We start from the raw sequence: 6,715 nt of genomic DNA on the forward strand, positions 1-6,715 counted from the left end.
CTTCCATACATCCATCTCTTCAACTCTCTCTAGGTCTGATGAGTTGATCATCTCTCTAGAAGTTAGAGAGTGTCTGAAGAATCGTAATGCAAACTGTCAAGAGAGCCCCTTTTGGGTTTATGACTGCACAAGGTCTAGGTGGAAGACATAGACTGCCAGGATGATATTTTCAAAGACATAGGCATATATGTTATTTGATAAGCTCATAGAGGTTTAAGATTGTGGTGTAGATTGTCCATCGAAAAAACAAAAGGGGAGAACCCAAAAGGCCACTCCCAAAATGGGGTGGACTCCTACCTTGGTTTTGGGGAAATAGGAATTCTTAATACATAAAAGGTAGGAAACTGAAAAGTCAACAGTTGCTCCCTCTCAATGAAACTCATCAATCAATCAAAAAATATATATTTTATTAAAAGTTCCAAGATAAAAATCTCAAAAATAGAGAAGAAATATTCATATTTAATAATGAAACATAACATCAAACAATCCAAAAAAACTCTAAGAATATATACGGATGTAATAGTGACATAACACACACAAATTTGTAAAAACAGAAAAAACACTAATGTTAAAATACATCAATTCGTAATTCAACCTCAGGAGTATATCCTTTTAAATCAGGTTTCTGATCACTCAAGATCTCTAAATGCTTCTAAACAATCTGGTATCGCTCCTAGATTGCAAACTCAACATGTTTCAGTCCTCTCGATGGTAGTGGGACTTTAATCAGGAGTAGTCATTAACAGTATTAGAGTTTATACAAAACTGATGTAGAATCTTCTTTTACTGAAGGTTCATTCAATGTATAGGGAGTAACTGAATTCCCTAGTGTAGTTGATCTCTCGAAGGAGAAAAAGTCCACAGCAAATGGGCGATTTTAACACGGGAAGGTAGAATTTCTTCCACAAACTCCTCTACACAGAGAGGTGAATACTCTTGGATCAATTTCAAAAATGTAGGGCAGATCGTCTGGTGGCTTTCCATCTAGTCGGGAATTGTTTTGACTGGATGTTGCTGATCCATGTCATGAATTACTATCCGGACGCCGTTTTAATCAGTCTCACGGTCGTGTTCTCTGCGGTCAGGATCTTTTCTCCTCAGCATTACTGTGAACTCCCTGATGTAGCGAGGATCAGGGAGTTCACGTATATAAAGGGCAACCAAATATCTTGGTTTTAATAAATCCAAGTACTTCTCACACTGAAAATACAATTTTGGGACCAAATAGTCAGATGTCGAGAAAGCCTTGACCCTCAGTGCCTGTTTGAAACTACAATCCAGTAGGTTCTTACTTGCTACTATTAGTTGCAGATTCTGCCAAAGTTCAGCAAGTTCAAGCTCCTGTAATGTAGAGCGAACATGGGAACACTATTTTAAATTCGGATCGCCACTCTGGGACAAAATATCAGCCATTGCCTCTCTTTATTTACAGAGATGAGGCAACGACCTTGAACGTAGCCGATGCAAACAGGGGCGATAGCAATTATGTCTGATATAGAATACTGGTTAAGTTCCAGCCATAAAGTCACATTTGGAGTTGGAGACAGGAGGCACAGACATTTTTTTAAGAAGCGATTTTCAATGGAGGCCAATTTAACTGCCGACGAGTGGCCCCATAGTTCCGCCCCCAAAGCTCCCTGCAGTCGTTGCCTGTTCGTTCAATCTGCTCCACTGCTATGCCTTTGTTGAATTTAAAAATTGCTTTGCTCTGCCTCTCTAAGGCCAGCATAGGCATATCCACCTGGCCTACCCAGCTTCTGTTCCGGTGAATTTAACGCCCCGAGATATACAAACAAGTCCACCGGCTCAATGGCATGGCGGTCCATGGTAATCCTCAGAATCTGCCCTGGTTTGTAAAAATCCATGGACTTGGTTTTATCATAATTTATGATTAAGCCACAGGATTTACAGGCCTCATGGAACCGTTCTACTTGCTGATGTAAGCCGACAGGGGTGTTGACAGCAGCACAGTGTTATCAACAAATAGTACTGGGGGAATTTTGTCCTTTCCTAATTTGGGTGCATCGGCTTCAAGAGTGCTAAGTCTCAGAAAGATTGTATTGATAAACAAACAATATAAAGTCAATGCCAAAACGCAACCTTGACGTACCCCGCCTTGGCTGATCGATATTTGGGTTGTCAATTCTCCAGCTAGGTTCCACCTAACTATAGCAGTATTGCCATTGTATAAGCTGTGAATTCCCTGTAAAAGCTGGGGGGGAATACTAAGCTCATAGAGGGCCCTCCACAACTTAGCCATAGGCACAGTATCAAATTCACTTCTCAAGTCTATAAATGAAACATATAGGCACATTTTCTTAAGCGATACGCACAGCTGGAAGGCCTGGAATATGGTACTGAGGCCCAGCTGAAATCCGGCCTGTAAACGGCCGATTATATTCTGACTGTTGGCCCACTCTACTAGCTTTCCCAGCAATATCCTCGCAAAAACTTTGGCAGATAAATCCAATAGTGAAAAGGGCCTAAAGTTCCCAGGACAGTCCCGCCCCCCTTTGTTGTACAGTGGGACAATTGTAGCATTAGTCCAATGATCAGGTATCCTGCCCATCTTAATAATAGAATTAAGCAGTAGAGGATTGTTACCCAAATGTCAGCTGATTCCTTAAATAGGTCCCCAGGAACCATGTCAGGACCTGGGGACCTTATCCAATTTCTGCAACTCTAGAGCTTTGTTGACCTCCTGCAAAGAAAATAAAAACTCAAGGGCAAAGTATCCCTTTGATACTGGAGGGATTATATTACCATAACAGACTTGTTGATATCTTCATGCATATAAATTGGAGAAGTGTCAGACCACTCATTCACTGGAATACAGCAGGACAACTGGTTCTTCTCTGCATTAATGTTTAGATAGTTGCAGGGGCATGTGTATTCCCCTTGAGTCACTGCAGCAGGGAGCGATGAGCAGGGTCATGAAGTGGTAGTGACCAAGGCAGCCACGTTTATTTGATGTCAGTGTCCATCTTAGAGCAGGAGACATGGCATTCCAGGCATCTGAGAATGCACAGATGTCATCACATCCCTCACATCAGAAGAAGCAGCAATTCTGTAGACATTAGCTGTGTGGGTGCACCATGTGCAGTGTCAGTGTCCGTTTTAGAGCAGGAGACAGGGTATTCCAGGCGTCTGAGAATGCACAGAAGTCATCACATCCCTCACATCAGAAGAAGCAGCATCTCTGTAGACATTAGCTGTGTGGGTGCACCATGTGGGGCCCGGGAGGATAGCTCAGCGGCAACGTGCTTGGTTTGGAAACAAGATGACATGAAGCAACACAGGTTCAATCCCCTGTTAAGTGAGTAATAGGCAACTAAGAGGCATATTCCTGTAACAGCGCCTCAATGCCCCCAGGCTGTGTGAGCGCTATAAAAATGCAAATCATTTCATTTCATTTAATGTGGTGCTCCATGCCTTGCAAATTTAGGGGACCTCGTCCCTGCAATGATCTGAAGGCCACAGACCATTAAGACCAATGTGTGCTTCACCCAGAAAAATAATGGCCGCCAGTGCATATAGCAAAGGATTGGGATGGCATGCTGGAAGCACAAAATGCGTTGCAGCAATCAAGATTCTGAATTCTGTACCAGCTACAGTGCTCGAGCGAGGCCCAGAGACATGTTTGCATACCACTAATTACGTATACACTACCCATGAATCACCTTCAAATAGTAATTTTACTACCCCAAAGTAAGTTAAGTCAGTATTGTAACTCCATGAATGTGAAGGGTAGTCCTTTTTATATCGCAATTCATGATTGTAAATTGAAACCATTTTCCAAAAGACATTTTAAAAGAAAAGTGATTCCAAAATGCAACCTGTGACGACTAAAATAACCAGAGGGATGGTAGCAATCCCAAACGATGCACTTCCTTCTGAGCGGATAGGCAAATTCCCATCACAATATCTACATGCCAGTGATGTCTTTTTAACTTGTTTTGGGATGGGGCACGCTCATCATGACCCACATGGGCATTTTTCTCTGCATTGCAATGAGGTACTACATGTTAATGGCAAGATAATGGTTTATGGTCTTTACATCGAAAAAGATCCATCGATTTCAAAATCCATCGAAAAAAATGCACAGGAAATCGATGGAAAGACCAGATACCCAAGATAATACATCGGGAAAGGAGCAGTATATGGGTATATGAAATGATGCAACCTCTATCCGTCTTGGGTACACTTGTAGGTGTATTACATGCTTCTTAGGTACCTTTACAAGTAGTTACTTATAAGATAAATATAGGACAATAACACTGGCGGCCCATCATCCAGGCAGAGGGCTAACCAACTGCCCAGGCTAAAACCTTCACCCATACATTCCAACATTCAGGCATCAACACTCACCTTCCTTCTTGCCCAGTCAAGCCATACACAACACATCTCCTCCTTTGCATTAGCACAACACACACCACAAAATGCTACTCAAGCCATCTCCCCTCTTTGCATTAGGCCAACATACACAACGGAAAACTACACAACACACACCTCCAATCACACCTACACAACCCATTCACACTGACTCTTATCACCAGGGCATGCACAGAACATATGCACTAACACTCTTCCACTCACAACACACCCGATGTATTGGCCAGGCACACCAAGACCAACAACCAATGTCACAGAAACACTCTGGATCCGATTGAGGATGAAACGAGTCATAAACATGCACACAGTGCAGCCAAACACAACTGCCTGTGTGCAAGAAAATAAAATGGACGTGGTGCAAGACCACAAAATCGAAGTGCATGTGTGACCCCCACATGACTATCACCACAGTCAAGCCCACACCATAACCGGGGGTGCTACAACCCAACACACATACCTCGTTTACCAAAACGCAAGACATAACCCGCAGTCTCACCCATTACCTCATTTATCAACGCAAGACATAACCCGCAGTCTTACCCATGTCTCAGTCTGGGGGCGCTACCTCCCAGAAACACTACCCATTGACCCTGCGTGCAACGCACCACAGTCATGCCCACTTTCAGGTGATGGCGCTACCACCACAGACACATACGTCTTTTTGACCTGCATGACAAAATACACAGTCACACCCACACACCAACTGGTGGCGCTACCGCCCAGAACTCAACAAACATTGTTATTACCCTGGATAACTTAAATCCACAGTCACCAGGGAGGAATGAAAATTGGTGAAAGGCGCCATCAATGTTGATCTGACACTAACACGCCATCAGCTTAACCCAAACTCATAAATATGGCATACACCAACACACACCTTATATGATGACCTGGCACTCAGACCATCAGCTCACCCAAACTAATCATTCCAGCATGCACCAACACATGCCTTACATGCTGACTTGGCAAATGCCATCAGCATAACGGAACTCATAAATGAAACTTACACCTCCAAATGCCTTGCATACTGAACCGGCACTCACGCACCATCAGCACACCCAACTTATACACCTTGCACACAATCCCACAAAGCTTACCAAGCAACATTGAAGGCGCTACCCCCGCAATAACCTCGTGGCATATCCACACATATACTATTAATAATCGATGGCGATACCTCCAATCTGACCTATCCCCCATGATATGATGGGGATCCATACTTTATAGCACACAACAACAACCTCTTCCAATACTGCACATGGTGTAATATGATCTCCCAAACAGCCCAACAATACAATGTTGTGTAAAAGAGGGCGGAGCGACGTCTGACGGGCCCATGCGAACAGAGCTCACCCTCAAGTACTTTTAAGATGAGATAGCTGCACCTTGAGGAGGATGGGGTGCAGGATTATCTTACTCCAACACCAATCAATAAGGACAAGTCAATGGTTTAGCAAAGGGAAGTCCGTTTAATGACAAGTACAAAAAACGGGGAAACAAATGGAAATCAACAGTGATGTGATCGCCTGTCTCGCTTCAACTTCCAAATTCTTCATTTAGACAGCAATTCTTATAGGCAAAACTCCTCATCATTGACGTGTAACACTCAAAGTTTGTCATGCAATTCTATTGGTCGGGAAAGGTAACTTAAGTATAGGTGCTATATCTGTGTATGGTAACAAAGTGTGAGGATTGGATAACTCTTATCGAGTGGGCATCTACGCCCATCCCTCCACATCACTCGTGATAGACGTCACTACAAGTACGACATCTTATTGGTTCTACTAGCTAGAGGACCCTAGATTATTTGGTCCATTGTGATTGGGTGGGTTGCACCGCTAGGCATAAATCTCCATTTTAATTAGCAGCATGCAGAATGGACACCCAGATGCGGTGTGCCCCAAGATTCACCCTGCCTCCCTTCCATCAATCAGTACTTTAGGGCTATGTGCCAATTAGTTGGCTGAAGATGGCCTCGAAACTGTAGCTTCTTATCAGGAAAAGTTATGGCATCCTCGGGTTCTGGGTGACATCAGACATTGGTACCTCTTCACGCTTGGCTGGTCATGTGTCTGTTCACCGTGAATCTGCTTCATTTTCCTTCATGTGTCTGTTCACCGTGAATCTGCTTCATTTTCCTTCTTTTCATGTATTTGATTCTTCCTTAGCCTTGCCACATGCCTGGGGCCTCCTTATCTCGACCATCACTGGCTGGCTGCTATGCTCTTCAGTTTCGTTTCTTCGAAGTTGCCGCTCTCCTCCCTTTTTGGAGTTGACCTCAAATTCCCAGGCATGAGCTGCTTTGTGCTCAGTTTCGATTCTG

Source organism: Ambystoma mexicanum, chromosome 12 (genome assembly GCF_040938575.1).
Source record: "Ambystoma mexicanum isolate Mex_15411 chromosome 12, UKY_AmexF1_1, whole genome shotgun sequence".
Taxonomy (NCBI): domain Eukaryota; kingdom Metazoa; phylum Chordata; class Amphibia; order Caudata; family Ambystomatidae; genus Ambystoma; species Ambystoma mexicanum.